This window comes from Grampus griseus (genome assembly GCF_964374135.1).
Source record: "Grampus griseus genome assembly, chromosome: 11".
Classification (NCBI taxonomy): domain Eukaryota; kingdom Metazoa; phylum Chordata; class Mammalia; order Artiodactyla; family Delphinidae; genus Grampus; species Grampus griseus.
In genome coordinates, this window is record NC_139005.1 from 26,260,127 (window position 1) to 26,269,102 (window position 8,976).

Consider the following 8,976-nt stretch of genomic DNA (forward strand, 5'->3'; position numbering starts at 1 on the left):
AAATGCTGGGGCTTCCCTGGTGGCGCAGTGGTTGAGAGTCCACATACCGATGCAGGGGACACGGGTTTGTGCCTCGGGCCGCGAAGATCCCACATGCCATGGAGCGGCTAGGCCCATGAGCCATGGCCACTGAGCTTATGTGTCTGGAGCCTGTGCTCCGCAAGAGAGCACAATGGGAGAGGCCACAACAGTGAGAGGACCACATACCACAAAAACAAACAAACAAACAAAAAAACAAATAACAAATGCTGGAGAGGGTATGGAGAAAAGGGAACCCTCTTGCACTGTTGGTGGGAATGTAAATTGATACAGCCACTATGGAGAACAGTATGAAGGTTCCTTAAAAAACTAAAAATGGAATTACCATATGATCCAGCAATCCCACTACTGGGCATATACTCAGAGAAAACCATAATTCAAAAAGACACATGCACCCCAATGTTCATTGCAGGACTGTTTACAATAGCCAGGTCATGGAAGCAACCTAAATGCCCATCAACAGACGAACGGATAAAGAAGATGTGGTACATATATACAATGGAATATTATTCAGCTAGAAAAAGGAATGGAATTGGGTCATTTGTAGAGACGTGGATGGATCTAGAGACTGTCATACAGAGAGTGAAGTAAGTCAGAAAGAGAAAAACAAATACCATATATTAACACATATATGTGGAACCTAGGAAAATGGTACAGATGAACGGGTTTGCAGGGAAGGAACAGAGACACAGATGTAGAGAACAAACGTATGGACACCAAGTGGGGAAAGTGGTGGTGGGGGGGTGGTGGTGGTGGGATGAATTGGGAGATTGGGATTGACATATATACACTAATATGTACAAAATAGATAACTAATAAGAAGCTGCTGTACAAAAAGTAAAAATAATAAAATTCAAAGATCCAAAAAAAAAAAGAAAGAAAAAAGAAAGTGTGGAGTCTACCACTGGACCAGCAGGGAAGTCTCTCAGGAGTTTTTCTTAAAATTTGGATAAACCATTTTTCCTGTATCGGTACAGAAAGCCCCCTACATACAAAAGAGTTTCGTTCTGAAAGCACGGGGTTTTTTTTGTTTGTTTGTTTTTTGCGGTACGCGGGCCTCTCACTGTTGTGGCCTCTCCCGTTGTGGAGCACAGGCTCCGGATGCGCAGGCTCAGCGGCCATGGCTCACGGGCCCAGCCGCTCCGCGGCACGTGGGATCTTCCCGGACCAGGGCACGAACGCGTGTCCCCTGCATCGACAGGCGGACTCTCAACCACTGTGCCACCAGGGAAGCCCTGAAAGCATGTTTTTAAGTCCAATTTGTTCGTAAGTCCAACAAAGTTAGCCTAGGTACCCAACTAACACAATCGGCTATAAAATACTGTACTGTAATAGGTGTATAACACTTTTCACACCAATAATACATAAAAAACAAACACAAAAATAAAGAAAAGATTTTTTATCTTACTGTACATTACCTTGAAAAGTACAGTAGTATAGTACAACAGCTGGCCTACAGGGGCTTTTATCGAGTGAACAGGCAAGAAGAGTTACTGACTGGAGGAGGGATGGGAGGTGGGAGATGGTAGAGCTGAAGGATCGTCAGCAATAGGAGATGGAGGGCAAGCGGCAATTTCACTCACGCCTGACGTTTCTGGCACAGGTACTGGTCCCTTGCTGGGTTTAATTCTATCTACCCTCTTGAGAAAACGATCCAGTTATATCTGGGTAGTGGCTCTTTTTTTTTCTTGTCATAGATGACACGGTAGCACCGGATTGCATTCTGAATGGCTGCTGCAGCCTTCATGTACCGTTCTACGTTCAGGTCCTGTACCTCAAAAACTAACAGTGCCTCCTCAAATGAAAATTCCCTTGCCGTTTCCTGTGTCATGAATCTCTTTTGTTCTTCAGTTACTTCTTCTTCTTCTTGTCTTTCTTTGTCCTTTCTCTGGGCCTCCAATTCCATCAGGTCTTCATTAGTACAGTATGTTCCTTCATCAATAATTTCTCGAAGCATTTCAGGAAATTCCCAGGCAGCTACCCTATCTGCAGTCACTGCCTCTCCACTTACTTTTATATTGTGAAGGTTGGATCTAGCCTTGAACCAATGAAACCAGCCATGGCTGGCAGTAAAAGATGCACCCTCTGATTCTTTCCCCTGTTTCTTCTTCAAGTCTTCATAAAGGCTTTTAGCTTTCTCTTGAATCAGCATTAAGCTGAGCAGGAATCGATGCTGATGCTGATCTGCATCCACACACTGAGAAGTTTCTCCATCTCCTCCATCACTTTTCCACTCTTCTTCGATATTATTGTTGACAAGGCACAGCAGACTTCACATGTTCCATGATCTTGTCCTTCTTCTTCAGAATCGTGCTGATGGTTGAACGATTCATGGTTATAATGAGCAAGGTCTACCATCTTTTTGCCTCGTTCCACTCTCAATTTTTCACTTTTGTTCCCATCGTTATCTCTTGGTGCTTCTTCTCAGTACCAGCTACAACACCACTGCTTTTGGACATTCTGGGCTTGAAATAAAGATACTGTACTACTGTACTCTATGCAGTACCGTATAGTAAAGTACACAAAAGCACAACCACTTGTAGAGGACGCATGCACGTGACAATGTATGCCAGACACGTGAACTTACGTGATTCGACATTCGAACACACGTTCGCATCTTTGAAAGTTTGCAACTTGAAGGTTCGTATGTTTGCTTTTGGCTACAGGTAACAAAAAAGCCTAACAGTGGCTTAACAATTAGGACAGTTTATCTTGTCACTTATCGAGGATTCAAGAGGTAGGAAGTTTCAGGGTTGATTCAGTAGCGTATTAAACATAGCAATGCCCAGGACTCTTTCCATCATTCTGTTCTGCCACCCTCAGTAGATGGGTATCATCTTCCCTCTTGGTCACGAGATGGCTACAGCAGTTCAGAACTTATGTCTGTATCTTTACAAAACCACATCTAAAAGCAGGAGGGTAAGGAGAAGGTGGGTATGGAGTGGGTTCCTTTTAATAAGTTCTTCTCCTATTGAGGAAGAAAATCCTTCTCAGAAACCCACAGCATATTTCCTCTCTAGACCCAGAACCAGATCATATGCTCCCCTAAATCAACAGCTGGCAAAGAAAATAAGATCACTGTGATCGCCTGATCTCATCCAGTTTTTCTACGAAGAAGCACAACTTGCCTGACCACATTGATGTCAACATTTGAATGAAACTGGGTTTTGTTAACAAGGAAAAGTGGGGATGGCAGTTGAGTAGGTAGCCAAGAGTGCTTGTCACATTCTTTTAATTTGTAATTAATTTTTGAAGTGATGTATTTAAGGTGTATAAAACCAAATAGGAAAAAACACACTTTATTGGATGAGATATGGGGCTCTTGTAACTCTGTAATAAATTTTCTGACTTCTTTATATACTCCACCACTAATTCACTCTTGATCAATCCTGGAATATTTCAGCTCAAAGAATATACCTCTTCTAGCAATAAGTAAGTAAATAAAAATAAATAAATTTTGATGAAGGAAATTTATTTAAATCAGGCACATATAGGAAGCTTTAGAAGAAGTCTACCAGAATGTTATTTTAATTTATAAAAGTGCAAAAAAAGGTATTTATACACAAATATATGTATACAACATTTCATCCATCTTAAGACACATTTTTCAGGCTTCCCTGGTGGCGCAGTGGTTGAGAGTCCGCCTGCCGATGCAGGGGACATGGGTTCGTGTCCCGGTCCGGGAAGATCCCACATGCCGTGGAGCGGCTGGGCCCGTGAGCCATGGCTGCTGAACCTGCGCGTCCGGAGCCTGTGCTCCGCAACGGGAGAGGCCACAGAAGTGAGAGGCCCGCATACCGCAAAAAAAAAAAAAAAAAAAAGACACATTTTTCTTTTTTTTACTTTTTAACATCTCCAAAACTGGGTTGCATCTTATAATCTATGGCATCATATAATTGCTGAAAACCAAATAGCTCCTGATAAAATATATCATTGTGCATGTGTTGTAAACTTGGTCATTGAGGAGTTTTTTTGTAATAATGGTAAAAATACATAGCATGAAATTTACCATCTTAAGTGTCCAGTAGTGTTAACTCTCTGCACATTATTGCACAACAGACTCTAGACATTTTTCCTCTTGCAAAACCAAAGCTCTATACCCATTGAACAATCGCTCCCCTTTCCACCTCTCCCAACACCTGGCAACCACCCCTCCCAATACTTGGCAACCACCATCCTACTTTCTGTTTCTAAGAGTTTGACTACTTTATTATTATTACTCTTTATTATTTTTTTGGCTGCATTGGGTCTTCGTTGCTGCACTCCAGCTTTCTCTAGTTGCAGTGCACAGGCTTCTCATTGAGGTGCGTGGAATTCAGTAGTTGTGGCTCACGGGCTTAGTTGTTCCGTGGCATGTGGGATCTTCCCAGACCAGGGAACAAACCTGTGTCCCCTGCATTGGCAGGAGGATTCTCAACCACTGCGCCACCAGGGAAGTCCCTTGACTACTTTAAATACCTCATGATCATTGAGTTTGTGCATTGCAGATATCTGCATGGTGGGTTTAAATGCATTTAAAATGTCTCCAAAGAGATTCCACTATAATGTGGAAATAAAACAAAAATCTTAGAATGTATTTAGAAAGATACAGAAACAGAGCAACAGGTATAAATGTGATATTAACATTAGTAATGGGTGCAAATGTGATACTAGCAAATATTTGTCAGAGGACTGACTGCATTTCTGTATTTCCTTGAAAAAAAACCAAGCATTTTATGGGATTTAGCTCCTGGAACTAATAAATTTATCTTTATATTCTGGACCTGCCCACTTCATGGGTTACTGTTTCATAGCACTAGTCTTTGGAAAGCATATACATCAATACCTACTTCTATTTAAACTACCAAAATAGTCAATAACATATGGAAAGCTTGAGTATTTAGAATCTTAGAGTTGTATTTCCTGGTCAGTAAAGAGGATTGTAGTAGTATAGAATTGCATTCTGTTATGCAATTTAATCTACCAAAGTAGTCAATAACATATGGAAAGCTTGAGTATTCAGAATCTTAGAGTTGTGTTTCCTGGTCAGGAAAGAGGAATGTAGTAGTATAGAATTGCATTCTGTTATTCCATGCTCTTATTGTCCTGGCAACCAGTGATAGTTCAGCAGCATTTATGTATGAGATGTTTAACAAATCATAACCAAACCACTACAACAAAAACTAAATTAAACAAAACAAAACAAAACAAAACCCATGATGTAGGTAGCAGTTTTAAAACTTCCTAGGGCTTCCCTGGTGGCGCAGTGGTTGGGAGTCCGCCTGCCGATGCAGGGGACGCAGGTTCGTGCCACGGTCCGGGAGGATCCCACATGCCGCGGAGCGGCTGGTCCCGTGAGCCATGGCCGCTGGGCCTGCGCGTCCGGAGCCTGTGTTCCGCAGCGGGAGAGGCCACAACAGTGAGAGGCCCGTGTAACCGCAAAAAAAAAAAAAAAAAGAAAAGAAAAAGAAATAAATAAACGACATCAAAATTAAAAAAAAAACCAAAACTTCCTATATGTGCCAGATTTAAGTAAATTTCCCCAATATTTCATTCATTCATTCTTGGAGGTGGTATATCATTTGAAATGAAACATTTCAGTATTGATCAGTATTTTTTTATCTAATGGGCTAAAAATGAGGGATGTGGACAGCTAAAGTGATTGCTAAAATGCAAATCTGATAACATCACTTCTTGCTTAAAAGTTAAAAATCATTCCCCTGGCATCAGAATAAAGTCCTCTTTTTTTTTTTTTTTTTTAACGAAGTGTAGTTGATTTACAATGTTGTGTTAATTCCTGCTGTACAGCAAAGTGACTCAGTTATATTTTTTATATTCTTTTTCATTATGGTTTATCCCGGGACAGTGAATATCGTTCCCTGTGCTATACAGTAGGACCTTGTTGTCCATCCATTCTATATGTAATAGTTTGCTTCTACTAACCCCTAACTCCCAGTCCATCCCTCCCCTCCTCCTGCTCCTTGGCAATCACAAGTCTGTTCTCTATGTCTGTGAGACTGTTTATGCTTTATCAATAGGTTCACTTGTGTCATATTTTAGATTCCACACATAAGTGATATCATATGGTATTTGTCTTTCTCCTTCTGACTTACTTCACTTAGTATGATAATCTCTCATTGCATCCATGTTGCTGCAAATGGTATTATTTCGTTTAAAGTCCTAACTCTTTACCATGACATACATGGTTCTTATGATCTGACCCCACTTTTTCTCCAGCTTCATTTCTCTCTTCCCATGCCCTGTAAGTGCAACTTTCTCTCTCTCTCTCCCCTGAACCCTGCCCCTTCTGCCTTTCTTCCTTGTGTGTCCTGCTTCTTACACTAGGGTAACTATTTATCTCCTCCACCAGGCCAACTCCTCACTTTCAGGTCTCTTTTAATTTCAAGTCCTTTAGGAAACTTCTCCTGGTAGGCCAGGTTCAAGTTGGGTGCCTCTCTCCTAATCTCATGAAACTCCAGGCTCCATTATGTCACGTACTGTGTTTTTTAGAAAGTAACTACTTTCTTTCCAGTTTCCAAATGATTAAAAAAAGATATTGACTGATCACTTCCCTTTAAGAAGCAATAGTTGTCAATTTAAGTACAAGGCCAAACTTGTACCATGACACTTTCAGGTGACACCTCAAATTTATGCAAATCTTCTAAGAGGTGTGTATATATACTTCCTTACAAAGGTCATTAATATATGCAATACCTGGTCAAAATATAGACATAGAAATTAAATTAACATGTTATAAATTATGCATTTTATATATACATAAAACAATTGGAATCTCAACTTGTACCAACTCAAAATATCATACTATTTACTAAGTTTCTGTTAAAATAAATGTATCATCTTCTTCAATTAGGTCTTTGGGAGGTTATCTTCTGTATTGTGAACAACAAAAACAAAATACAAAAAGCATCATTCACCAACCAGTTATACAAGGGTTAAGTCACAACCCACTGCAGTTGCCCACTGACAGTACACCTTGAGATGTATTCAGGATGAAGAAACAGGATAAGGCACTCTGTTCTTTGGCTAAACAGGCCCTTAGATAGTTAGATGTATATCTCAGGAAGAATTTAAATTACCCCAGATTCTTGCGTCTTCCCATACATAGAAAAGCCCTAAAATCATTAACTTAAGATATCTGTTTACTGTGACTACTGTAGTAGTAACCTTATCTGTTCGGGGTGTTGGTGCGCATGCGTGAGCTCCAGCTGAGTGTGGCTGGGGCTCTGCGACCCCCGGCGCAAGTGCTGGTGCTTGGGGCCCAGGGAGGGCCGTCGCCATGGCAGTGCTGGCCACGCGGTGAGGGGGCTGCCCTCCCTGCTGGTTGCTCCCGCAGCCTCGCTGCCTGCTGGTAGGAACCTTGAGATTTCGCCCCCGACTGGGTGCCTGCTGAGTGCCTCACCAGCCAGACAAGCACCCTGTAAAGACTGCCAGGCAATAATGAAGGTTCTTTTACTGGAAGACCCTAAGGAGGACGACTGTGGCCAGGATCCCTACATCAGGGAATTAGGATTATATGGACTTGAAGCCACTTTGATCCCTTTTTATCATTTGAGTTTTTGTCTCTTCCCGGTTTTTCGGAGAAGCTGTCTCACCCTGAAGGTTACGGGGGCCTCATTTTTACCAGCCCCAGAGCAGTGGAAGCAGTGTAACTGTGTTTGGAGAAAGACAATAAAACCGAAGTCTGGAGAAAGTCTCTGAAAGAAAAATGGAATGCTAAGTCAGTGTATGTGGTGGGAAATGCTACTGCTTCTCTAGTGAATAAAATTGGCCTGCATACAGAAGGAGAAAACTGTGGAAATGCAGAAAAGCTTGCAGAGTGCATTTGTTCTAGGGAGTCGTCAGCACTGCCTCTTCTGTTTCTCTGTGGAACCCTCAAAAGACAAATCCTGCCGAAAATGCTCAAGGACAAAGGGATTCCCGGGGAGAGCTTAACCGTCTACCAGATGATCCCACACCCAGGAATCCAGGGGAACATCAACAGCTACTATTCCCAGCAGGGCATTCCAGCCAGCATCACGTTTTTCAGACCCTCTGGCGTGACACACAGTCTCAAGCATATTCAAGAGTTATCTGGTGACAACATTGACCAGATTAAGGTGCGGCTCACAGCACCCCGGGGGGTCAGGACTGTCTCAGTTGTATAGACACTTACGGCCCCTCCCTCCACCCCGGTTGGCACGCTCACTCCGGTCGGTGCCCAGGGACGGAGCACGGGCATCAGCACTGGGCTGTCCGGGGCACTGCTCTGGGACACTGTCTGCAGCCTGGGTCCAGTCCTGCAGGAAGGCTCCATTGGCCCAGCCAGACCCGTGGTGGTGAGTCCGAGAGCGGAGCTCTCCAGACGCCCTCTCTCCTGTGACCAGACGATTTCAGAGGGAATAAAAGGCTCACGGGGAAAAGTTATCTTGTGACCAAACTGTTTCTCCTGAAATTATGTCTGCTGTTTGCTGGTTCCCAATCTCAGGGAGTTTCTTTCTTTCTTTTTTTGCTTTTTTTTAAAAAACATCTTTATTGGAGTATAATTGCTTTACATTGTTGTGTTGGTTTCTGCTGTATAATAGAGTGAATCAGCTATACATAAAAAAAAATATATATCTGTTCACTGTAACTACTGTAGTAGTAATCTTTTGCCAGGATGTATGCATGACTACACGTATTTCCTATGCAAAAAATTCTGGCTGACTCCTCTCTACCTCTTCAGACCAGTTTCTTCAGCGCTGCTGAGAGGCTGCTCCTGGCTATAGTCCTCAGCAAGACCCTGAATAAAACTTAAAACTCTTAACACTCATGTTGTGTGTTCTACTTTAAGTCAAAAGTTTGTCAGCCCCTAATACTACTACATAAAGTCAGTGTAATTCATGCCTTTTAGTGGCCTTTACTACTTTAATGATATATAAATTCCTAGCCAGTGACAGCATCAAAATAATTAATAAATTT

General features: G+C 42.2%; 1 pseudogene across 1 annotated transcript; it reads left to right on the plus strand.

Annotated features, from left to right (window-relative positions):
• Positions 1-7,476: 7,476 nt before the first annotated feature.
• On the plus strand, positions 7,477-8,358 carry LOC309829871 (uroporphyrinogen-III synthase-like; annotated as a pseudogene). The gene has a single exon. The product of its transcript is annotated as a uroporphyrinogen-III synthase-like (transcript).
• Positions 8,359-8,976: the final 618 nt, after the last annotated feature.